General features: G+C 44.6%; 1 protein-coding gene and 1 non-coding gene across 17 annotated transcripts in view; one reads left to right on the plus strand and one right to left on the minus strand.

The window, feature by feature from the left end:
• DYRK1A (dual specificity tyrosine phosphorylation regulated kinase 1A) overlaps positions 1 to 12,266 on the minus strand; it is a 146,390-nt gene extending 134,124 nt beyond the window's left edge. For 3 of the 16 annotated variants that reach the window (XM_072740568.1, XM_072740564.1, XM_072740573.1), the window contains exon 1: positions 10,252 to 10,390. The gene's annotated coding sequence lies outside the window, so the exon portion shown is untranslated. Of the gene's footprint in view, positions 1 to 10,251; positions 10,391 to 10,985; positions 11,195 to 11,760 lie in introns of those variants that run through there. The other 13 variants (XM_025987875.2, XM_025987874.2, XM_072740569.1 and 10 more) reach the window with 10 other exon arrangements.
• Positions 12,267 to 14,577: 2,311 nt separating this feature from the next.
• LOC112911384 (U6 spliceosomal RNA) lies at positions 14,578 to 14,681 on the plus strand. Its single transcript, XR_003233366.2, has one exon. It is a non-coding gene; the product is annotated as a U6 spliceosomal RNA (small nuclear RNA).
• The last annotated feature ends 10,393 nt before the right edge of the window (positions 14,682 to 25,074 follow it).

Here is a 25,074-nt window from a genome sequence, read left to right on the forward strand (position 1 = left end):
CTTCTCCCACTGTCCCATTTTTAAGCTCATCTTTAATGGTGCTCCAAATGGCTTCCACTTGTCCCTCATGGAAGTCTCAACTACAGCAGTAATTCCATCTTCTGTTCAACAGTTTTTGCAGGCCCTCAGGAGGAAATTCACTCAATTGTTCCATTAAACAAATCATTCCCATACTATACTGCTACCAATGTTTAATTCTCTCCTTTCTAGGTCCAAAAATTTGGCCACACTGCTGTTTGAACCCAGAAATATTCACTTGTTCTTTGAAAATTAAATCACTGAGAATTTTTTAAGGCACTCCTGACGTGGCTGTCCCATCTGACTTCTACTTTTTACCTCTTCTTATTCTTTCATGCCTATACACCTAGAATGAGCCTGCTTTCCAGGCCCTTCTCCTCACCGTGTTCATCTCCCTAACCCAGACTTGTCACCACAGCCCTGGTGAGAAACACCTTCAATGGCCCCAAACACCTAATAAATTTAAGACCCACCACACTCATTTCTCAGTGTCATCGTCCCTCTCCCTCCCCCAGAACCTCTCACACATGCCCTCTGATACTCTGGGCCCTGTGGCCCATGAATCTGTCATTCTCCTGAGGCCCCCCCATCCTTCCCCTGCCACCCAGGACCCTCTCTCTCTAGCAGACTATCAAATACCTAGGTTCTACCAAGACTCAAGTCCCTTCTCTTCTAGGCATGCTCAAATCCCCAGCATTCCTTACAGCTTTCTTCTAGTTCTTTCAATGTCAATACCTCTTACTGTTAGCAGTCATGGTCTTACCTATGGTGATGGCACCTGGACACACATCTCAACGCTAACAGCACAGGTAAGCAAATTTTACTTTTGTAGTCAAAACTTCTACCACCACAATGCACATACCTCATACATAAGACTGAAGGAAAATAAGAATTCCCTTATACAATTTATCAACGCATTTACAACTGCAAGCATCTACAAAGTTATCAAAACATCAGTTTTTCATTCAACAGAATAAAAACTACAGGAAAATCAGAAAATATTTTTAATCATATATCTGACAAAGAATATTTCGTTATTAAAGTACAAGACTTAGAGTACAACTAAAAATCTTCCAACTCCCTCATAATTAAAGAAATGCAAATCCAAACAACTAGACATCATTTTCACCTATTAAACTGACAAAGATTTAAAACTCTGGTAACACCAGTGTTGGTGAGATCTGGGAAACTATGAACTCTCAAACACTGCTGACTGAAATATAAATTGGTACTATTGATTTGGCAAGGCATATCCAAATATGCATTTATTTGGCAAACCAGCAATTTCCCTTAGAAATATATATCATGTGGCTAAGCCTCGCAGGACACAGCTGTATGTACAAGGATGCACACTGCAGCATTGTTTAAAACAAAAATACAAAACAATTTGAATGTTCTTTAATGGAGATTGATTAAGCTGTGCTACATCCGTAACATGGAATACTTTCTAACCATTAAGAACACCAGAGAAGCTATCAGCTGATACTAAGGTATTTCTAAAACAGACCAAGATGCTTAAGATGCAAATCTATGTATTTAGCATCATCCAGTTTAAGCATGATCCATGTTTAGCATGACCCAGTTTGCAGGTAAGGGCACAGACCCTGTACATACACACACATCTATCACAATGTCTAGGCACTTTAAAAAAACTAATAGGATCAGTGACACAAGCCCTGGCTTGGCTCAGTGACTCCTGATCTTGGAAGCTGTGAGTTCCAGGGCCATATTGGAGTTAGTGTTTCTTAAAATATATATATATATATTAATTTTTAAAAATAGGATCATACTAAACACAAATATAATAAATGTTTAATATATATCCTTGCACATATACACACAGGACACTGCTGGTAGGAGAAATAAGAACTATTACCTATGGAGCACGAGGCGGGGGGTTGATATGACAGCATTCTATATGGCCTGAGCTTTTTTTTTCTCCCTACCATGAAGAGATATTATTTGGTGATCTTTTAAAAACTAAAATTCCCAAGGTGGTAAGAATGATTCCTTATATATTTGATATGGTGTCAGACCCCTCAAATAGAAATGATGAACGCTAAGAAAAAAAGCCTTCTACTCCAATACTCACTCAATCAAGTGGCACAAAATTATCCACGGTCCCATTACCAATACTCTTAGTGACAGAAGGCCAGAAGTCCAGTCTAATACTCCCAGCCTCTGGCCACCAGAGGAACCTTTCCAGGACTCTATACCACAAGCTGACATTTCTCAAACATGCCCTTCATCTTCCTCCAGCAAGGACACACACACCGATTCTTCCCTCCCCTTCCCACAAAGCTCTCTTATTAGCATAGGTGCTATTTCCAATGTTTAAAATGATAGCCAGGGCAGCCCGGGTGGCTCAGAGGTTTGGCGCCGCCTTCAGCCCAGGGCATAATCCTGGAGACCTGGGATCCAGTCCCAGGTCAGGCTCCCTGCATGGAGCCTGCTCCTCCCTCTGCCTGTGTCTCTGCCTTTCTCTCTCTGTCTTCCATGAATAAATAAATAAAATATTTAAAATAAAAAATAAAAAAAAAATATTTAAAATAAAATAAAATGACAGCCAGGGCAGCCCGGTGGCTCAGTGGTTTAGCACCACCTTCAACCCAGAGCCTGGTCCTGGAGACCCGGGATCGAGTCCCACATCGAGCTCCCTGCATGGAGCCTGCTTCTCCCTCTGCCTGTGTCTCTGCCTCTCTCTCTCTCCCTCTTTCTCATGAATAAATAAATTAAAAATCTTTTTAAAAAAATAAAATAAAAAAATGACAGCCAGCTAATTCATAAAAATAAAGTGTTAACCTGATACACAGATAAAGGGCATTCCTCTGGGAATATTTCCAGTTCAAATTAGGGAATCCAACTCTTAGTTTAATCTAAAGAAATGAATTCCACAGTGAAAACTGCAAATGAAAAAGAAAGTAGTAATTTGGAGACCTACCTTGGTTCCTTCTAATCATGCCAGACTAGCACCTACCTATCATCTACCCTAATGCTGTAGGTAAACTACCCTATCCACTACAGCACTGACATGAACAATACCTTTAAAACCTCAACTTCCCATCCTTACATACTCATTTGACTATTTGCTAAAAGGACAATTAAGTGATCCATTCACTACCAATGAGCTCACACATAAAAAACTATTTGAGAATGACCAATATCCTTATAAAATACCAATACAACTGGTACTTGGTCCACTTTTACGTTCATATTAAGAACGAAGAACCAGGAGTCAGAAAAACATACACTAGTCCTCAAGTGGCTCCCTCCGGGGTACTGGTTAGTCATTTAGTTTCTTCGCACCTACTTCCTTCTCTAAAGTGAAAGAGATGAACTAATATCAATGTTTTTCTAAGTGTTTCTACTGTACCAGGTTACTCAGAGTCCTAATTAAGAAAGTAGATTCCAGAGCATCACCCCAACCCTGTAGATGGAGAAGTATCTGAGTTGGGGAGTCTCACAACTTTGAGAAGTTCTCCAGAAGCCTGTTTGAGAACCATTAGTTTCTCAGGTCTCCGCCTAGATCGAATAACACTCTAGTTCCAAATAATCCTAGATCTTCCACTTTATTCCAATCCACAAAACTTAAGAGGAACATACTTGGATAGTAAATGTCTTTTTTTTTTTTTTTTAATTTTTATTTATTTATCATAGTCACAGAGAGAGAGAGAGAGGCAGAGACACAGGCAGAGGGAGAAGCAGGCTCCATGCACCGGGAGCCCGACGTGGGATTCGATCCCGGGTCTCCAGGATCGCGCCCTGGGCCAAAGGCAGGCGCTAAACCGCTGCGCCACCCAGGGATCCCAGTAAATGTATTTCTAAGCATCACTGCTATCGTCCTCCTTGCAACTTCAGTGACTCAAGCAGTTACTGAAAACCTGACAAGATGCAAGTGTCATTCCGGTATTGTTTGCTGAGAGTATGGGTATGAATACACACAGCAGGATTACATTCTAGAAAACTGTTAAAATCCAAAAGCTTAGATTTCAAATAGTTTACATACAATATAGTCACAGCAATCAAGAACCATATATCTAACAAAAAAATCAGTAAAATGTGTTACAGCCAAAATTCATTCACTTCTAAAAGTTTAGCTACATTTTTTCTAATCGGACTATATATATATATATATATATATATATATATATATATATATATATATATATATAGCAGATACTGAATAGTGATCTATTTAAATTTGCACACCACGGTTCTGAAGATTAATAACCAGATATGGAAAATAAATCTTATTAATTAGTGCAATAAGTTGTCTTTCCAAGGTTTCTTTCTGTATATTTCTTCCAAAAGATTTAAAAGTGTGACAGGAAATGTTTCATCATTCCCCATTCTCCTCTTCTTCAGCAGAAACAGATTTTTAACCAAACAGCCCCCCTGCCAGAGACCACATACCCCAGCCTCCTTTGCAGCTAACTGTGGCCACCTGACCAAGTTTTGACCAACACCTGTGAACAAAGTCGTGGAATGTGCTTTCCCCACACCTGTTCCTAGATGGTAGATATGGTGGGGAGCGGTCTTGTACCACACAGAAAGTGGTGTCTACCTAAAAGAGGAAAACAGCAAGACAGAAGGAACCAAAGTCCCCTTTACCATGGAGCCACTACATCAGCCTGAAATCACTTACATGAGAGAGAAATAAACTTGTTGAAGCTATTGTATTTAATCAGAACAAAGGCCCAATCTTGGTTTAAATTTACAACAAATATTAAGTAATACCTACTTACTAATTCAGTAAAGTTGAAACTCTAATTATAAATTCTTGGGTAACCCCACTACTGAAATTATTGCTACTGTACCAACTTATATTTATATGGCATTTTAAACTTTTGCAAAGCACTTCATAATCATATCTCATTCCACATTCTCAAAATCCTGGGCAGGGCAGCTGGTGCTGTGCACATTTGGCATATAAAACACTGAAGCTCAGAGAAGCTACTTTGCCCAAGATTGCACAATTACAGAGTGGTACTAGGACAGGATTCAGCATATAGGTTCTTCATTCCATCCTCTGTATACGTATACGTTTATATACCTCTGCTGTACTGGAAGCGTGATCAAAAAAAAGAATTATTCCCGTCCAGATGGACCTTACAATCTAGTGGAGAGAGGAAGAGACAGACATTAAATAAGTAAGTATATCTGTGAATATGTATGAATAATAATTACACAGCTAATTTGCAGTAAGAGCTACAAAGAAAGCAGATTCCTACAAGAATGCATGTCTAAGGAACCCTACCTAGACTGGGGCATTGGGGAAAGCCTCTTTCTAGAGAATCAGCATTCATCCTGGGACCTCAAGGATGAGTACAAATGGAAAGGAGGAGGCTATTAAGAAATGTGTTTGTGTTGGACAGCCTGGGTGGCTCAGCAGTTTAGCGCCTGCCTTCGGCCCAGGGCGTGATCCTGGGGACCCCGGATTGAGTCCCGCTTCGGGCTCCCTGCTTGGAGTCAGTTTCTCCCTCTGCCTGTGTCTCTGCCCCTCTCTCTGTGTCTCGTGAATAAATAAATAAAGTCCTTAAAAAAAAATGCATATGTGTTGCCTCAATCTGCACAAGAGCTCTACAGTAAGTACCACCAACGCCATGTTACAGATGAAGAAACCAATGCTTAGCAAAATCACACTGCCAGTGAGATTCCAGATCGGCCTGACTCTGGAGCCTCTACCCAGCACCATCTCACAGGCCCATACTCTCTCCACTGCATCACACTACCTCAACTGCCATCTATAACTAGATATTATGCAGATTTTGGATGGGTGACAGAGCAGCTTCTTACCAAAACACATATGCTAGGATGCCAACTCTAGCCACAGATATCCATAAAACTTAAAAAAAGAAAAAGATTCAAATCTTGTCACTGGAAATCTGATATACTTAGAAAAATTGCAGGGTTATTTAATGAACAGAGATGTTATGTAAAATAGAGGTGATGTTGAAAACCAGATTCATTCCATGTTAAACCAGTTCCCTAAGCTCCTCCCCATTGATTTATACAACCATTTTAATTATGGGAACATAAAACTCACAACAATTCATCAAGAGTAAAAATCCATTTTAGGCTATCATGATTCATATATTAGATACAAGCATATGTCCCTGAAACAAAAAAATATCTTGTCAAAACTTTAATAGTACCACGTAAACTTTTGAAAATCTCATTCTAGAACAGAGGACGTGTAGCTCTGGTAGAAGGATCAACTGTCAAGAAGCCCAAGTGGCTCTACATTAGCAAAGAGTATGCCCACAAGGAACCAAATCATTTTATATATCCAAAGTACCGAAAGTTATCATCTCCAATAGAAAATTTTAATTTGTAATACAACTCTGAAAGCCTGATTTCAAAGCAAAAGTGTACCTTTTGAAAACCACTTAGCTGGTCTATCCAATGCAACACCTCCAAACAATGTCGTTTCCATATGACAAAAAAAAAAAAAAAAAAGAAAGAAAGAAAAAGGAAACTAAGGCTGCCTGTAGCCACCAAGTGAGGAAACAAGACTTATCTTTAATTACTTAATATGAATCTGAGATTATTTTCATCCTGTGAACCTAGTATCTCATTCTCACGTCACCAACAATAAATTTTATAGCTCTAGCTTAACATTGCAAGATTTCAAAAGATTTCTTCATTTAGGGGCAACTGAGAAGTTTTAGGTAACTTAAAACAATTTGACGGGTTTTTTTTCCCCAAGTAATTAAAAAATTTTAACCTCCTCCCCCAAATATTTAATCTAAAATTGTACAAGCCACGGGTTAGGAGTTTCCACAGTTTCTCTAACCATCAGAACATTGCCCAACAGTTACAATGACATATAGTAAGAAATCTTTTAAAAGACTATCACTATGCACACATAAGGTGCTCCTGCACACGTCGGTCACACAATACCTTCTGACAGGGCAAACTGTGTTAGTACTAAGTTTCAAGAGACCATATTTGATAATTCCAAGTAATACCTTTACTTCCAAATAGAAAACATGTAAAACCATCAAAACACTCAACAGAAAGTAGAGCTTCCTAGCTCACAGTTGAAACTACGGACAAGGAATACGACAAAATTGTGAAAATAATAAAATCTTGTCAGGGAAGAAATAAGTTCATTATAAAGACTCTTCCTGGAAGTTTTTGGGATTTGCTGGGTTCAGATGGTTCATTCTTTCTTGGAGGAATGAGAGAGATTGCTTGGGGGTGTGGGTGTAAGAAATGTGAAAGTTCTTTGTAGTAAGAGAGAAGATAACGCTAAAGCAAAAACATTGAAACCTTTATCACAAACACCAAGGAAGTCACAAATGAAGCCCCCCTCTTCTATGAATCTTACTTTCAGTCTCACATATAAGACAATTCCCTTCACGCTCATAATAAAGTTACTTCTTTCCAAATTTTCTTCCCAAAACCAGATACTTGCCAACCATAAACACACATGTGAAAACATCCCTGACTAATCTAACCTAGTTCTTACTTAAAAAAAAAAAGTTTTCAAGCAGTACCCAAGATATGATACAAATTAGCATTTTCTTTCTTTGTATTTTAGTTTCATAACAAAATGCATACCAAAGGTCATTGTACACTTGTGGGATAAGCCATCCTGAATTTTGCGTTTGCAGATAAATACTCCTAGCACTATAAAAACCTATATATGTAAATTCTTTAAATACCAGTCCCTGAATTTACCACTCCCTACCTACTCCCTATCTTTAAGTCATAATAAACACAGTAATTCCCCATAAATAAAACTAACGGGACAAACATCTGACAACATTCTACAGGGGGGAAAAAATTCTAATCCAGGGTCTTTTTCACTATACAAGTTCCCAAACAAAACACTGCATTAAAATGGAATATTTTCATTTATTTTGAATGTTCCCCTAAAGACTGGGCTAACTGGTTAATTTTGGAGGGCAAGCACACAGTAATTCTCTCTTAAATTTCTAATAGGTCCCACGAAAAGGTCTTTAAAATACGGTTAAGAGGCTATCTTACACCTTTATCCCAAATTCCTAAAAACAAAGATCTCACTAGATCATTTAGTCCATTTCCCAACCCTACCAATAATGACCATCCATTCATTGAAGTCTATTCCTTCAAATCAAAACTTTTAAAGTGTGCCTTCAACTTACACAGGGGTAACCTAGAATAATTAATATCTGAGCTTATTCCTCTTATCAACTTTTTATACTGTTTTACAATTGAACTTCGTACACATGTTAACAGGAGTCCTTAACTTTCTGATAAGGTTTGAACTCTAAAAGAATTTGGACAGCCAATAAAAGCACCAGGGCTATTTCAAGACCAATCCTCCAAAAGCACTGGGGTACTTTAAGAGTAAGTCATGTGCATATTAAAAATCTTAACTGTAACTGAGTAAACTTTCTCTTAACTGCTGTTTCTTTGAGACTATCATCTTCAGCTTAAAATCTTAGCACATGAAATTTTAGTTTTGTTCTCACATTTATAACCTATCTGAAAAGATTTCTCTCAAATAATCAAGAGGTGAGAAATTGAGAAAATAAAAAAAGGTCACGCCACTGAATTATCAAAACTCAGAATCAAAATATTAAATATATCCATCCTTAAACACTTTGTATATGTAAGGTGCAAGGGGGTCATACAGGAAATCCAAGTATTCAAAAATTTTTAAATGCCTAAAAATAACTTTTACACAGAACTTTGCTATGACTCATCAATACTTAAATGATGCCTACAATTAAAATTAATTGTGAAGAACAAAACGCACCAAAATATATCTTTTTAAGTCTTTCCATTCAATAACTGTCTACATAGTGTGGGGGAGGGCAGGGCCCGAGAGGGGGAAACGGGAAGGGGGAGAGACTAACAAGTTTCATCAAGAGGGTCTCTTTTCCATCTTTCCACTTCCGCAAAGGATAAAGTTAATTCCACGCTCAACACTGTCAGGGGCGCAATCTCTAGGTTAGAACCCCGAGTCATTACAGGCGGATCGCTGCAAAATCTGCCAGTGTCTCTAATAATCGGTTATAAGCTAGTGATTACGAGCCCAGGCCGGCTAGGGGCTCCAGCTCCTGGAGTCCCAGCTGTGTGACCTTGGGTGAGTCACCGCTCAGTTTCCTCATCTGTGAAATGGGCTAACAGTTCCCACCAGTGGGAAAAGCGAGTGCATACACGTAAAGCCCTGCGACGACTGCCTGGCTGGCTCTCTGTTCATCCTAATCTTTTTTTAAAAAAAAAAAAAAATCAGTGTGAAAACGATGCTATCCGGGGTATTTTCTGACAACTCGGGCCGAATTCCAGAAACCAAATGGTGCTGGCATCCGCGGGCTGCGCCTAGATTACAAGGTCCGTGTAATCTAGGGTTGGACGCAGAAGGCACGGGCCAGCCAGTCGGGATCCGCTCGCTCGCTCGCTCGCTCGCTCCTTGAGCCATTTTTAACTATTTCAGGCTAGGGAGGGGCCTCTCGCCGGGCGAGGCGTCGGGCTCCTCGGCAGCGGCGGCGGGTCGGCGCGAGAGCGGGTGGGGGCCTGCGGATAAGACTTGGAAGTTTTGTTGCCGCGGCCGGGTACGCCCGTCGTGGTCCACGCACTCCCGGGCCCCGGCGGCCGCTCGGCTGCTCGGCTGCTCGGCTGCTCGGCCGCTCGGCTGCCGGCCGGGTCGTCGCCGCACCTCGGGCGGGCGGGCGGGCGGGCGGGCCGGCGGCCTCCCCCGCGCTCCCGGCGCAACTTGGGAGCACACGCCCCGGAGCGCCTCCCCGGGCGCCGCGCCTCGCCCCGCGGCCGCCCCGATCCCGCGGCCCGGGCATTGTCCTTGCGGAGAGCCCCGGCGGGTTCCCACGCTGCTGGGGGCACCGAGAGGAGGGCCGAGGGAGGAGCTGGGGGGAGAGGGTGAGGAGGAAGAGGAGGAGGAGGAGGAGGAGGAAGACAACCTCCTCCCCTCCGCCCGGGCGACCAGTGAAGGTCTGGCGCTTCCCGGCCCCCCCCGCCCGCCGGCCCCGGCTCCGGCCCCGGGAGGCCGCGGCCCCGGCTCCCGCCCGCCGCAACTTTGCCCTCCGCTCGCCCGCGCCCGCCTCTCCTCCGGGACCGGGCCTGCCGGGCTCCCTCCCCCGGCGACCGGCCGCGGGCCGCGGGGCGCGGGCGCCTCCTCCTAAAATGGCAGGTCCCTCCCTCCGCCCGGCCGGCCTCGGCGCGGGCCCGGCTGCAGGCCGCGGGGGGGGGGGGGGGGAGCCGGGCGCCGGGCCGGACACTCACCGGGACGATGGCGGGGCGCTCGCGCCGCTCCCTCCGGTGAGTCTCAGCCTCGGGCTCCCGCCGCTGCGCTCCCGCCGCGGCCTCCGCAGCCAGCGCCGCCCCGGCCGCCTGTCTCTCCGCCCCCGGCGCTCCCGGCGCTGCCGGCGCTCCCGGCCGAGCCGCAGCCTTCGCAGTCCGTGTCCGGCTCCGCGGTTCCAGCGGCGCCCGGGGCCGGGGAGGCGGCAGCCCCCTCCCCGGCAAATACCGCAGTCCCCGGACCCCGGCTCCCGGCGGCGGGGCCGCGCGGCCCGGCCCGGCGCGGAGGGCGGCGGCGAGGCCGGGCGCCGAGTGGCGGCCGCTCCCGGCGGCTTCTTCCCGACGAGGATTTTTGTAAATCGCACAAAATGGCGCGCGCTCCAAACCTGCGCAGCCAGAAGCGCCGGGGCCCGAGCGGCGGCGGCGGCGGCGGCGGCTCCTCCGCCAGGAGAGCCCGAACCGCCCGCCCCCGAGTCCCCGCACAGACAGACAGACACACACTCACACACACGCACGCACGCACACGCTCACTCACACACACACTCTCACACTCACACCGGTCCCGCCCGCTCGCCGGCGGCGGCGGCGGCGGCGGCGGCGGCGGCGGCGGCAGCGGCACCAACAGCAGCAGCAGGAACAGCAGCAGCAGAAGCGGCGGCGGCGGCGGCGGCGGCGGCGCCCGCACCCCCCGCTCGAGGTGTCCGCTCCCTGAGCCCGACCTGGGCCGCGATCAGCAGCAGCGACGGCAGCAGTCTCCCCGGATCCCCCCGCCGCTCTTGCCGCCGCCACCCCCGCCTCACTCCAATGGGGCTTTTTATTATTATTCGGGCGGGAAGCGAAAGGGTTTAAAAAAAAACCAACCAACAAAATGGCGACGGACCGACCCGGTCGCTATAGCAACTGTCAATCAAAACGCAAAACCCCGGCTGACGTGCTGACGTCCTCCTCCCGCCCCCCCGGCCCCAAGCCGGCGGGCGGGGCCTGTTGCTCGGGCAACGGCAGATTCCGTTCCCTCCTTTCCCTCTCCCCCGACGTCCCTAACCAACCACCCAACCCCCTCAGGTCACGTGAAGGATAAATTCGGAGCTCGGGCCCGCTACGAGTGTCAGAGGAGGGCGCGTGATTCGCTCGGGGGAGGGGAGAAGAGGGGGACGGCCGGGCCGAGGGAGGGAAGGGAAGGGAAGGGAAGGGGAAGGGGGGGGCGAGGCGGCGGCCCGGCCTGTGCGCGAGCGCCCGCCGCCTCCCCGGCCTCCCGGCCGCGCCCCGCCCCGCGCCCGCGCCCGCGCCCGCGCCGACTGCGGCCCGGGGAGCGCGCGCGGCCTCCGCGCCGCCGCCCCCGGAACCCCGCGCTTCCGCGTCGTGCGCCCGCAGCCCCGCCCGCGCCGGGGGTGGGGGTGGGGGAGGGGAGGGAGCGCGGGGGGCGCGGGCTCTGCGGCCGCGCGGGGACCCGGGCCGCCCGCCCACCCGCCCGCGCCGCGGCCCCGGGGCTCTCACCTTGGTCCCCGGGGAGCGCGCCGGCCGCGGGAGGGCGGCCCGGGGGCGCACGGCCGCGCGTCTCAGCTGTTCTTCGAAGGGCTCGCGTGCCCCCCTCGCCGGAAAATGCCCACGGAGGCCGCGGCGGGGGTGGGGGAGCGGCCGCCTCCGCGTTTCAGACATCTCAGGAATTCCGGACGCTTCGCCCGAATCCGGGATGCCCCTGCGGCTGACACCTTGATTAAACCCTGCCTCTCGGTTGGTGCAGCAGCCAATGCCGGCGATCACATATTATGCACGCAAGCATCATACAAACTTTCTTGAGGCTGTGCACGCTCTCCCAGGCTCTGCCACCTATCTCAGACCCCTCCCCACCTTTCTGGGTGCAGGCTTTCCTTTGCGGATCGGAATGCCCCTGACATTAATCCTCTTGAGCTAGGACTGTATCCTTGCTGCCCCGCTCCCTGGTTTTTCTCTTGGATGCACCATCTCAGCTTCCCCATTCTTAATTCGCCCACCACTCTATTAATATGCTGGGCTCCCCCCCTCCCTTTATTTTTATTTTTTTATTTTTTTATTATTTTTTTTTAATCCATTCCTTCTGCGTGACTGAATGTCGCTAGGTGTGCTTCCCAGGCGCTGAAATCTAGGTATGCTCGTAGCCATGCCGTGCTGGCTACTTTGTAATTAGTAGACAGCCACTGGCTGAGAATTGTATTCTGTACCAATGCTAATAAAATGGCACTTAGCAAATGTTACGCCGAAAGGGTACTGTAATTTTTTTTCTACACCAAGTCACTAATTTATTGATTGACGTCTAAGCTCATTTTCCCGTCCTACAGTAGTGTTCCTACCAGTTTTGTTTTGTTTTAAGGTGCTCACAAACATATTAGCAACAGTTAGGATCTTATGAGTGTAAAGCAAAGCCCCCCACACCCCGGAATAAATACTGCTCTCTATGGTGTAAGACTCAAGGAAAGGCACTTGCTTTAAATGATTTACAAGAAATGTTTCCCTCCTAAAGCTATTAGACCACTGATTAAGGGAACAATTCAAATTAGCACGGCCCTAAATCAGACTAGACCTAAAATAAATTAGCTAAAAGGGAGGCAGGCAAATAGCTTACTTCAAACTGTCCATGTTATCAAAAGTTCCTTTGGGGGATCCCCGGGTGGCTCAATGGTTTGGCGCCTGCCTTTGGCCCAGGGCATGATCCTGGAATCCCAGGCCCAGGGCATGATCCTGGAATCCCAAGATCGAGATCGAGATCGAGTCCCACATTGGGCTCCCAGCATGGACCCTGCTTCTCCCTCTGCCTGTGTCTTTGCCCCTCTCTCTCTCTCATGAATAAATAAATAAAATCTTAAAAAAAAAAAAAAAGTTCCTTTGGATTAGGGTCCCTCAAAACACCCCAGTAATGCAATTAAAATCCATTCTCAACTTGTTTTTGAAAGGAGTGGCCAAGGGTGGCCCTATTAAGGCAAGAGATCCTACCTTGACTCCTCCCAAGCTCACACTTTCATTTGCACAACTTACACAATCAACTCCTTCCTGGATGGCTCCTCTGTCCCTGCTCCCCAACACCCCACCCCATTCACCAGGTTCAGGTCTATCTGAACACTTCAGCATTTGCAGCCTGTAACCCTAGATTGGAGTCAAATTTTTGCTGCTGGTAATGAAAGAGATTTCCATAATTAAACTTTAGGTAACCTGGGGAAAAAAAATGTCTCAGGAAATATGCCCTTGTCTTTAGTCAAACCAATCTGGAAGATCAGGTTGAGGCAGAATCATGAGCTAATAACCATGCATCATAGAAGACATTGCTGGTCTTCATATCTAGAAGGCTGTACCCCTCCTCCCCAACACCTCCCTCCCCAGCCTGACAGCCTCACACAGCATTGATCAATATACTATTATGGCCAGGTTGGAATGCTGTAAAATAGTTTTATATAGGCTTCACCTAAAAAAGTAACCTGTAGGGACACCTGGGTGGCTCAGAGGTTGAGCGTCTGCCTTCAGCCCAGGATGTGATCCTGGAGTCCTGCGTTGGACTTCCTGCATGGAGCCTGCTTCTCCCTCTGCCTCTCTCTCTGTGTCTCTCGTGAATAAATAAATAAAATATTTTAAAAATAAAAAAAAATCAAATTAAATTAAAAAGTAACCTGTAAATTGTACAGGCTCCAACAAGTGAACACAGGTAGGCAGGAAGCATGCTGGTAGAAAAGCCAGTTTAGTGTTCCCTGGGTTCACCAATGCCACCTGAGATTCTCCCTATCAGACCCAGTGGCAGATGTAGCTATTCATAAAAGTGAACCTCTAAAAGCAAAGACACCCCCCCTTAACTCACAAATATTAACAGCTTCCATTTGCTCAGTAATTCTAGGGTTTCTCTAATCTCATAGCAATATTACATGCCCATCGTACAGATGAGAAAGTAAGTCCTGAGAAACTTTGCCGAGGTCATACCATCGGTAAGTGGTAAAGTCAAAATTTAAATCCAGGTGTAATTGCAAAGCCTATGGTCTTTCTACCACGCCAAGATGGTTCAAGAGTATTTGGGAAAATAAATAAATAAATAAATAAATAAATAAATAAATAAATAAATAAATAGTATTTGGAGCCATGGTCATATTTTATTAGACCCTAACAAAATATGACTTATGTCCTTATAAAAAAGGGGAAATTTGAACAGAGACAGAAGTACACACATGGAAGACAAAGGCAAGAGAGAGTGCCTTCTACAAGCCAAGGAACACCTGCAAAAACTAAGAGAGAAGTTTGGAACAGATTATCACTCACAACCTTCAGAGGGAACCAAACTTCCAACACTTTGATCTGGTGCTCGCTTCGGCAGCACATATACTAAAATTGGAACGATACAGAGAAGATTAGCATGGCCCCTGCGCAAGGATGACACGCCCAACACTTTGATCTGGACTTGTAGCCTCCAGAACTATGAGACAGTAAATTTGTTGTTGAAGCCCCAGGTTGTGGTAGTTGGTTTTTGGCAACCCTAGCAAACTAATACACAGATCCAAGCCAAGATGCCAGGTCTTTTTTATTGATTTCACAGGTGTTAATGACCAGTCCTGTTGGTGGCTATACTAAGCCCAAAAGTTCAGTACCTGGAGCCCTGCTGGGAATTATAACCCAAACATACTAAGGACAAACAAACAAATGCTCCTATCTCTGCCCTTCACACCAGGTGAGAAGGTGAACAGTTGACAATCATCCCTGGATGGTGGTGTAGCTGGAAGGTGACGCCCTTGCTCTTCTTACGGACTTCTGGGAGAAGGTCCTTCATTGATCCCTTTATACAAGTTTCGTTTTTTTTTGTTCTGAATTTAGCAGTAATTCATGTATATCAAACAGATTTTTTTTTTAAATTTTTTATTTATTTATGATAGTCACAGAGAGAGAGAGAGAGAGGCAGAGACACAGGCAGAGGGAGAAGCAGGCTCCATGCACCGGGAGCCCGATGTGGGATTCGATCCCGGGTCTCCAGGATCGCGCCCTGGGCCAAAGGCAGGCGCCAAACCGCTGCGCCACCCAGGGATCCCTCAAACAGATTTTAAAAAAGCAAAATAGGGTGCCTGGGTGGCTCCGGCAGTTAAGTGACTCTTGGTTTTGGGTGCACATTATGATCTCGGGATCCTGGGATGGAGCCCCGGGCCGGGAAGGATTCAATGGGGAGTCTACTGGGCCCTTTTGACCTCCCTCTGCCCCCCTCCCTGTGCCCCTCCCCCACCTCGGGTTCTCTCTGCCTCTCTCTCAAATAAACAAAATCCTTGAAAAAAAATTTTTTTTAATCCTTAAAAAATTAAACAAGAGAGGGACATTATTTAAACTGACAATGGTATTATGTTGTGAACCAAGAAGTTAATAGAGTTGACCCTTGATCCATACAGAGACAGGGGTGCTGACACCCTCTTCCCCTTTATAATCAAAAATTGCATTTAACTTTTGACTCCCCCAAAATTTAACTTTTAATAGTCTACTGTTCACCAGAAGCCTTACCAATAACATAAATAGACAATTAACAAATATTTTATATGTCATATGTATTATATACTATATTCCTAGAATAAAGTAAGCTGGAGAAAGAAAGTCTTTTTAAAAATCAGAAGAAAACACTATGCATTTAGAGTACTAAACTATATTTATCAAAAAAAAAAAATCCACATCTAAGTGGACTCATGCAGTTCAAACCCACGTTGTTCAAGGGTCAACTGTACTCAGTTCTCTATCCCTGAAGTCAAAAAAAAAAAAAAAAGTAATTGCAAACAGTTTCACAATACGGAAAACAATGAAGAAGTACAGATTATTCATAGATATCACCCAGAGATAAATCTTTTTAATATCTTCATATTGGCACATATCCTCCCAGACTTTCTTATGGACACATGAGTGCATACACACACATACAAACATAGAGGTACATTTTATGCTCCTTTACTTACAATCATATTATGAACACACTTTTCTGTTAATCAAGTAAATTTTAGGTAATTTTTTTTTAAGATTTATTTATTTATTCATGAGACAGAGAGAGAGGCAGAGACATAGGCAGACGGAGAAGCAGGCTCCTCTCGGGGAGCCTGATGCGTGACTGGATCCTCAGACTTGGGATCACGCCCTGAGCCCAAGGCAAAAGCTCAACGGCTGAGCCACCCAGGTGTCCCTTAGTTCTCCCTTTTTTAATTATAGACAAACTTGCATAAACATCTCATGTATATAGTTTACTCATCTGTCCAGCTACTCGTTAGGGTAAGGTAAGGGCATGCATCCTTAAGAAGCTTTGATTCATTCTCATTGCCAAAATAGCCCTCAGAAGTGATTTCACCAATTTGCAGTCCTAAAACTAATATGCAAGAATGACTTTTTCCCACACCCGACCACTGTCTTGTTTTAATTTGCAGTTCTTTGATGACTTAATGTTTCCTGTTTCGATATATGTTTATTGGCTATGTATGCCGTACCTGTGTATATTCCATGCTTATCTGGGAGAGAAGTGGGATTTTTATTGATTTTCTTTTACTTGAATTTTTATTTTTATTTTTATCTTTAATTTTGATTGTTTAAACATTTTGCTGCAAAAAAAGAAAAACGGAACAAAGAAAAGAAAACTGGATTTTATTTTACTTTAATTTTTTTTATTTTTAATTTTGATTGTTTAAAAATTTTACTGCAAAAAAAAAAAAAAAGAAAGAAAAAAGAAACAAAGAAAAGAAAACTGCTCCATGCAGTTGTCAGGCTAGTATACAATATCAACACCAGACACCGTGCATCGCCCTGAGTTATCTGTGGCGGTCTCTGTTCCTAACTATCTCCTAAGTAGATCTACCCCTGCTTCAGCCTCTGCCCTCATGCTCTTACCTCCTCTCCACCAGGCACCTGACCGAGTGCTCTGTCTTCCTTCTCCTACCATCATGAGGTTGCTTACGAGGTTGTTTTATGCCAGGGTGCAGGGTCCTTCTAAGGACAACATTCACCTCATTCCTACCATGTAAGAATGTTTGGGAATATTATATCATGAATTATAGTTAACATTTTGTTTACCCATGACATCAAGATAAAGGTTAGATAGAAAATGTGAAAGGTTAAACAGAAAATGTAATGGTATATATTTTGCACTGTTTTGGAATAGCTTGAAACGGTATTTTGCAACATTTTGGCAAGACTTGAAAAGAAATACACTTTAATATATTGATTCATACCTATATAATAGCTTCCTCGAAATTAGCAGGTTGGGAGAAAATATCCCAATGAAACTGTGAAAAACAATTAAGTACATGGAATTAAATATTAGGTAGAAGGCACAGAAACCTACAAAGGTCACTTACTTCGATGGTTCATTAGTTCAACAGTTCCTGCGTTTTGGCTTATTTTCGTGGCTTTTTAATATAGGTATGTAATGGGCATCATTTAATATTCCCACAGTGTTTATTGATATGTGCATTTTCTGCTACTGTCTTCAACATTTTTGCTATTGTGCTTCGATTCAATTCGCAAGACCTCTGGGTGCTTGTAGCAGTGGTGTTACTTTATTGTACTGTATTTGCATGCTTATTTCTTAACCATCAGTACTCTGAGGGCAAGGATCCTGTATTTTCATGCTAGCACCATATCTGGCTCACCGTAAATACTATTTTGCTTTGTATTTCTTAAATGAGTGATGAGATCCTGCTATTCGCTTCCTCTGTTTTCCTCCAACCCATACGACGTTTTAGGCAATCATAAAACTTTAGGGGAAACTGTCCAGTGATTTGTATAGAAGCAGGAAATGTTCTCTTCTGATCTTAAAATGGATGACATTTCTCTACCACCAGAGGAAAGATTGTTGCAGTCAGCAAAGCCAGAAGAAAATTCAATGGAAGACATACAATATTGGTTTAGTGATTGCCATGTAGCTGGTTAATTCTACCTCTGGAGTATTTCTCAAACCAGTGTTCTTGTACAATCTGCAGTTCACCCCAGGTATCTCCAGTTTACGAAACTATAGCTTTGGGCATTCTCATTGGACAGAGGTTTAAGGAGGCCCTCTGGTTGCTAAGTCTTTTAACTTCGTGGGTGAGAGAGAGAGAAAGAGAGTGTGTGTTTTCTGATTTTATTTTTTTTAATCAACATACAGTAAAATTTATTTATTTTTCTATATGTATATTTATTTATTTATTTATTTTATTTATTTTTCTATATGTATAATTCCATAAATTTTAAAACATGTATAAATTCATGCAACCACCACCAGGATCAAGATACAGAACAGATCCATCACCACAATAGACTGTCTTATGTTATCCCTTTGCCCTTACTGTCTTCCCCAACCCCTAATCTCTAAAAGATCACTAATCATTTGTCTGTTGTCCTTGAGGATCTTGATGAGTCTGTTAACCTCTATAACCCCAAAGTAAAAAATAATAGCTGCATGCACTGTTAGCTGCTTAAGGGCAGGGCCAGTCAAAAGTCCATTTATGAAAAAAAAAATGTCCATTCCTACATCTGAATTTACCTCCAGACTTTTATTTTTTTATTTTTTAAAGGTCTTATTTATCTATTTATTCATGAGAGACACACAGAGAGAGGCAGAGACATAGGCAGAGGGAGAAGCAGTCTCCCTGTGGGGAGTCCCATGCATAACTGGACCCCAGAACTCTGGGATCACGCCCTGAGCCAAAGGTGCATTCTCAACCACTGAGCCACCCCGGTGCCCATTTCCAGACTTTTAAAAGCAAAAATTATTTATTGCATCTTCTTCTTAAGCATAGAATATCAAGAGTATAGAGGCTAAGACAAAAGGAGCCAGTAATCCCATTGCCCAGATGATGAATGTTTAATTTTTACAATAAAAACAATTCAAGGGCACCCCGGCTGGCTCAGCGGTTTAGTGCTGCCTTCAGCCCAGGGTGTGATCCTGGAGACCTGGGATCGAGTCCCATGTTGGGCTCCCTGCATGGGGCCTGCTTCTCCCTCTGCCTGTGTCTCTGCCTCTCTCTCTCTCTCTCTCTCTCTCTCTCTCTCTGTCATGAATAAATAAATGAAATCTTAAAAAAAAAAAAAAAACATTTCAAGTATATAGTTTGAAAATCCAAATAGATAAAATAAAGAGTAAAAACCCCCTTCTCTTTGTCCTGTCTCCTTTCTCTGTCACAGTCCTCCTTGGGGCTTTGGGGACTTTCTCTCAGTGCAGTATCACAACATTGCGGGCTGAACAACCTGAAGGACTCCCATTGCTTTGGGGATAAAACATTCCTACTTGTTAGTTTGCCACCCAATAACTTCACGATCTGACCCCTTAGTCCTTCTGGACCTGCTGGGACCCCAGAACATGACTGGTTCTTTCCTATGGCTCCTCTCTCCCCTAGAAGGCCTTATTCCCTGGTCAAAGGTTTTATCTCCCTGCATTTTCACTGAAAGCTCCCTTTCCATTAGCCAGGAAAGAAGGAAGCTCTTCAAGGGCAGAGACCCAACCAACTTGGCTTTTTTATTTTTACCCCCAATTCTTGGCATAGACTGGGTACCAAATAAATGTTTTGGTAAGAAAAAAGCCACTATAGGGATGCCTGGGTGGCTCAGTGGTTGAGCATCTGCTTTTGGCTCAGGTCGTGAGCCGGGGATCCTGGGATCAAGTCCCACATGGGCTCTCCAAAGGAAGCCTGCTTCTCCCACTGTTTATGTCTTTGCTTCTCTCTGTGTCTCTCATGAATAAATAAATAAAATCTTTAAAAAAGAAAAAAACCATCATAGAATTGCCAAACAGCAAGAGCTGGTTTCAGTTGGCAGGCAGCTAACGCCAGGAAATGGTTAAAAGCAAGAGGAATATAGTTGACTCTGAGCTTGAAAGGGGGTGGCCATCTGCTTCCGGGCTTTCCTCTCCCTCCCACAGTGGATGCTCACTTCCTGAAGGTGGAGAGGCTGGCTGGGGGGGTTGTAAGGCCAGAGGAAGGGCTGCAGTGGCTTTAGTGGAGCACTGAATGAGGGTGACTTGGCCAGGGCATGGGGATGGAGGGGGTGGGGAGGGGGTGGGATGTCACTGTCACAGGCCCCTCTGACTTGCTCTGGTGGTCAGGGGAGAGGGCATGAGGTCTGGAGTGCAGCAGGGAGCTGGTCATCCTTACATGATGCCAAAATGGGACCTTGACGTTTCTTTCTAAACTGTCTAGCCCGAAAAGGACTGGGGTGAAGGCAAGAATTCAGAGTAGAAGCAGAAAACAGGAATAAATCCCTGGGCTATGTGCTTTGCAACTGGACAGGAAAGTGGAGGGTGGAAGCCCACCGTTCCAGGATTCTGAGTTGAAAGGATCCAACATACTCAAGGTACATTAATTCAGACTGCTAAGGTCCTGAGCAGAAGGCACCTGAGACATAAACTCATAGGCTGTTAGAGACAGAAGGACTCCGCCCTTACCTGTCAAAACCCTAATCGTGAAGTGGCTCAATGAGGTTGGAATGACACACAGGAGACCTTATCTGTTAACCGTACGGTGACATTCCATTCACATTAGTCACTGAGATTTTCATTTTCTTTCAGTAAAGCTGGGCATAGGCAATGTCCTGTGAATCTGGACTATGTAGAAGGGATTGGTGACCTTAAAAGTCACAATAGCAACCGGGAAAAAGTGGTTGCAGGGACGGAGAATGTGGGGATCTAGTCTAGTGTCAACCACATCCAAGCTCTAAGGTCTTGGTGGTTTACTGAGTCTCTCTGAATCTGTTTCCTCATTTTAAAAGGGGATTCTTTATCGTCTTTATGAGCCGTCAATCATGATGCAAATATTGGGCCCTGATGTAAATAATAAGAGGATTGGATTCAGATTTTCACTTTTGAAGTCTTTCCCAAGATGTCATCTCTTTCCAAAAAAAATGGTAAATAAGTGACTTATTCCATACTCTCAAACACTCAGATCTCTCTACTATGAATGTAATTAAAGCATTATATTCACACAAGTGATCTAAGCCTGTTTGAGCATCTTCTTGAGCTGGAAACTCACTACCTCCTGAAACTGCCCAGACCTTCTCTGGCTGCCTTCCACCGCAGAAAATCCATCTTTACACACCATAAATCACACACTTTCTACCCACCTTTCTAACTCTTCCCTTTTGGGATGACACAGACTGAGTCATACTCCTCTTAGAAACATCAACCTTCCGGGCACCTGGCTGGCTGGGTCAGTGGAGTCTACAACTATTGATCTCGACATTGTGAGTTTGAAACCCCACATTGGATGTTGAGATTATTTAAAAATAATATCTTGGGGGTGCCTGGGTGGCTCCGTGGTTGAGCGTCTGCCTTTGGCTCAGGTTGTGATCCTGGGGTCCTAGGATCAAGTCCCGCCTCAGGCTTCCCACAGGGAGCCTGCTTCTCCCTCTGCCTGTGTCTCTGCCTCTCTCTGTGTCTCTCATGAATAAATAAATAAAATCTTTAAAAATAAAATATTTGAGGAAAAAAGGCCAACCTCCAAATATTTGAAGAAAATTCTGACTTCCCTACCTGGATCTAATCTCCTTATCTTTCAACACTTGCTCATCTGATAGATTTCCCCAGGCCAAGCCCCCACCCCTCAAGTGACTCCCTTCAAGGACATCCTCAAGTTAAAACACTGGAAACAACCTAAATGTCCAGCAGTGGAGCCTCAATTTAAAATTGTAGTCAAAATAGAACACATAATAAAATAATTTTTCATGACCTGAGAAAAATGATCACAGTCTAATAGAAGATAAAGGAAGCTATAAAACTGTAGTAAAACAGTAGTATTTAATTTTGTAATAAAAAGTGCATATATTAAAATAAATTTTGTATGTTTATCACTGGGTAGTAAAATCACAAGTGATATTTTTCTTTTCTGTGCCTTTTTTTCAAAATTTTTACAATTGATTATTGGTAATCAGGAGACAAAATAGGTCCTATGTCGCTATAGGTTTTACATATTGGTCCAGGTTTTAAATCTTTGGAATATCATGAAGTAGGCTTCTTCCCACTTATCATTTCTAAAGAAAAAAAAAAAAAAAAAAGCAAAACATGTAACAGTGAGCCCAGAATACCAGGAGCCTAGTGGACATCCAACAATTACTGGTTTCCTTGCTTCCTTCCCTAGATTCTTAAGGATCACTCTCATATCATCCCTTCTTATTAAACTTTCTCTCATCTGCTTTCTATGACTTCATTTCAATTTTACATGTGACATTTGCTATGCATCTCCAACCTTGTCCAAGCTATTGATTGGAGGTCCCTTATAGACACTGGCTCCAACAACAAAAACCAGACACATCTCTCTATAAGGTAGAAAAGTATAAAAGAAATGTTAGCTCCAGCATTTTGTAGTAATCTTAAGCCAGAAAAAAACCCCAGGATGTATTAAAGCCAGCCAGGAGTTAATGATTCCATCATACCCATAATGTTGAATTAGAATACAATCTACTTTCTGATCACTGGATCTCCAAAAGGACTGGAATCATTTACACTGGAATGACAAAGGAAGTATATACACCATTCACAACTTCGTATATTAAAATTTTGTCAAGAAGGAAGTCCAGATGGTGAGTGGTTAAATATAAGTAAATGGAACAAGAAACTGAGGAGGTCTCAACTTGTCAAGCCAGAACTTACCTTTCTCCTACATTGCCCTCTTAGATGATACATCCGCAGATACAGTCGCCATTTTTTTTTACAAATTGAGTTATCAGTTCCCTACAGTGAAGTGAGTAACTGTTCATTGACTCCACTGTATGTTGAATGTCTACACTGTGACAGATAGCCTGATCATGCTGGAGATACAAAGATGAATTATTTTGGGGCCCCAAATCTGAAGGAGTCTGAGATCAGTGGGGAAGGCCAACGATGCAACATAGAAACTATAGCATGATAAATTCTGGGGGAAGCAGGAGTCGGGGAGCAGATGAATCTTGTCTTGGGGAATCCCAGGTCTAGGATCTGAAGCTTTCATCTCCATGTACTTTTTTTTTTTTAAGATTTTATTTATTTATTCATGAGAGACAGAGAGAGAGGCAGAGGGAGAAGCAGTTCTCCATGCAGGGAGCCCGACACGTTGGACTCAATCCTGGGTCTTCAGGATCAGGCCCTGGGCTGAAGACGGGGCTAAACCCCTGAGCCACCTGGGCTGCCCTCCATGGGCTCCCCACTGATTCTCCACCCCACTCCCCTACACCCTGCTTTTAAGGATGCAATCTGGAATGCTTTGCAGAGAGTGAGGATGACAACTGGAAGAGGAGGAGTTTATATAAAGACTGTTTCTCATGAAGAATTTCAGGACATGCCACCCCAACATGGGCCCTTTGGGTACATTGATTATTTCAAGCTGAAGGCACTGAAAAAAGCAGATGAAGGGTGAGGTTCTCTCTGAACCCCATCATCTGCCTGAAGACAGATCCAACAAAAGGACCTTGGTCATCATCAATCTCCTCCCAGGAGTGTCTTCAGAAGGGAACAGGACTCTCATCACAGGAGATGAGACCAGAAGTTGGCACCCCACCCAAACATACTCTGCCCAGAACTGTCAGACATCCCTCCCTCCCCTTAAGGCTTCTGAGGGCCCCTTGTGCTTTTCTACAACAATTTGCTCTCCCCTAAGTCGGCTACATCCCTCCCCTTCCCCTATGAAGACACATATAAGCTTTCAAATCTCACCCCCTGAGACACATGGGTGGCTCAGTGGTTGAGCGTCTGCCTTTGGCTCAGGGCTTGATCCCGGGGTCTTGAGATCAGTCCAGCATCAGACTCTCTGCTCCTCCCTCTACCTGTGTCTCTGCTTTTGTGTCTCTCATGGATAAATAAAATCTTCAAACAAATAAATCTCACCCATTTTGGTGTACCCTCTTTTCTCCCTAAGATGCCCCTGAGTGCATAGTATTCTTTTTTAAGATTTTATTTTTACTTATTCATGAGAGACACAGAGACAGCGAGAGAGGCAGAGGGAGAAGCAGGCTCCCTGGGCGGAGCCCGATGTGGGACTCGATCCCAGGTCTCCAGGATCACGCCCCAGGCTGAAGGCGGCGCCAAACCGCTGAGCCACCTGGGCTGCCCCAGCTGCGGAGCCTGGGAGGGTAGAGGAAAGTCGCTCCTCCCCTCCAGCTTCATGACTGGCGGTGATATCAGGTTACCTTCATGGCCTGCGTTATTGCCTTCAAAATGCTGCAGACACTTTGTAAATTCTCTCTCATACCCACCAGAAGGAAGGCAGAAGAGTGGGCGGCACCCTGGGCTAGGCATCAGGTGCTCTGTGTCACCACCGCCTCTGCAGTTAACTGGTTCTTTGGGCCAATCTCCTAGCCCCACCAGGCCACCATTGCTCCTCTGTGAGAAGGATGGAGGTGGGGCTGGGGGAGGACCTGAGTCCTCTCTCAGATGCTTTACTGCTCAAAACCCTCAGTGAGCCAGTTCCTGAAACTTGGGGGGAAGCAAGAGAACAGACCTGTTGCGCCATTTGTACTATGACGTCATACTGAGTAGCTGGCTGGATACCTCCTGAGTTGGTGTTTGCCCATCTCCCTTTCCTTAAATGGTCTGCCCTCTAATTGCTTTTCCTCTTTTAAGTGGGTATTGAGGAAATAGCTGATTTTTGCTTCCTTGGCTTACAGCCATGGCTTCTTGTCCCAGAGTCTTCTGAGCCTGTGACTAATTAATGATCTGGTTTATTACCCTGAAGGTAATAACATAGGTTGCTCCCCATCCAGTTTTGCTTATACTTTCCCATGCAAAGTTCTTTCTGTCTGGAACACTCTGGAATGAGAACATCACCAACAATACTACTTTAAATGTACATAGAAACGTTTGCTAGTGTGTCTTTCCTGTTCCATCAGTGATCAGTGCAGGCTTTAGTA

This window comes from Vulpes vulpes, chromosome 15, assembly GCF_048418805.1.
Source record: "Vulpes vulpes isolate BD-2025 chromosome 15, VulVul3, whole genome shotgun sequence".
In the NCBI taxonomy this organism is placed as follows: domain Eukaryota; kingdom Metazoa; phylum Chordata; class Mammalia; order Carnivora; family Canidae; genus Vulpes; species Vulpes vulpes.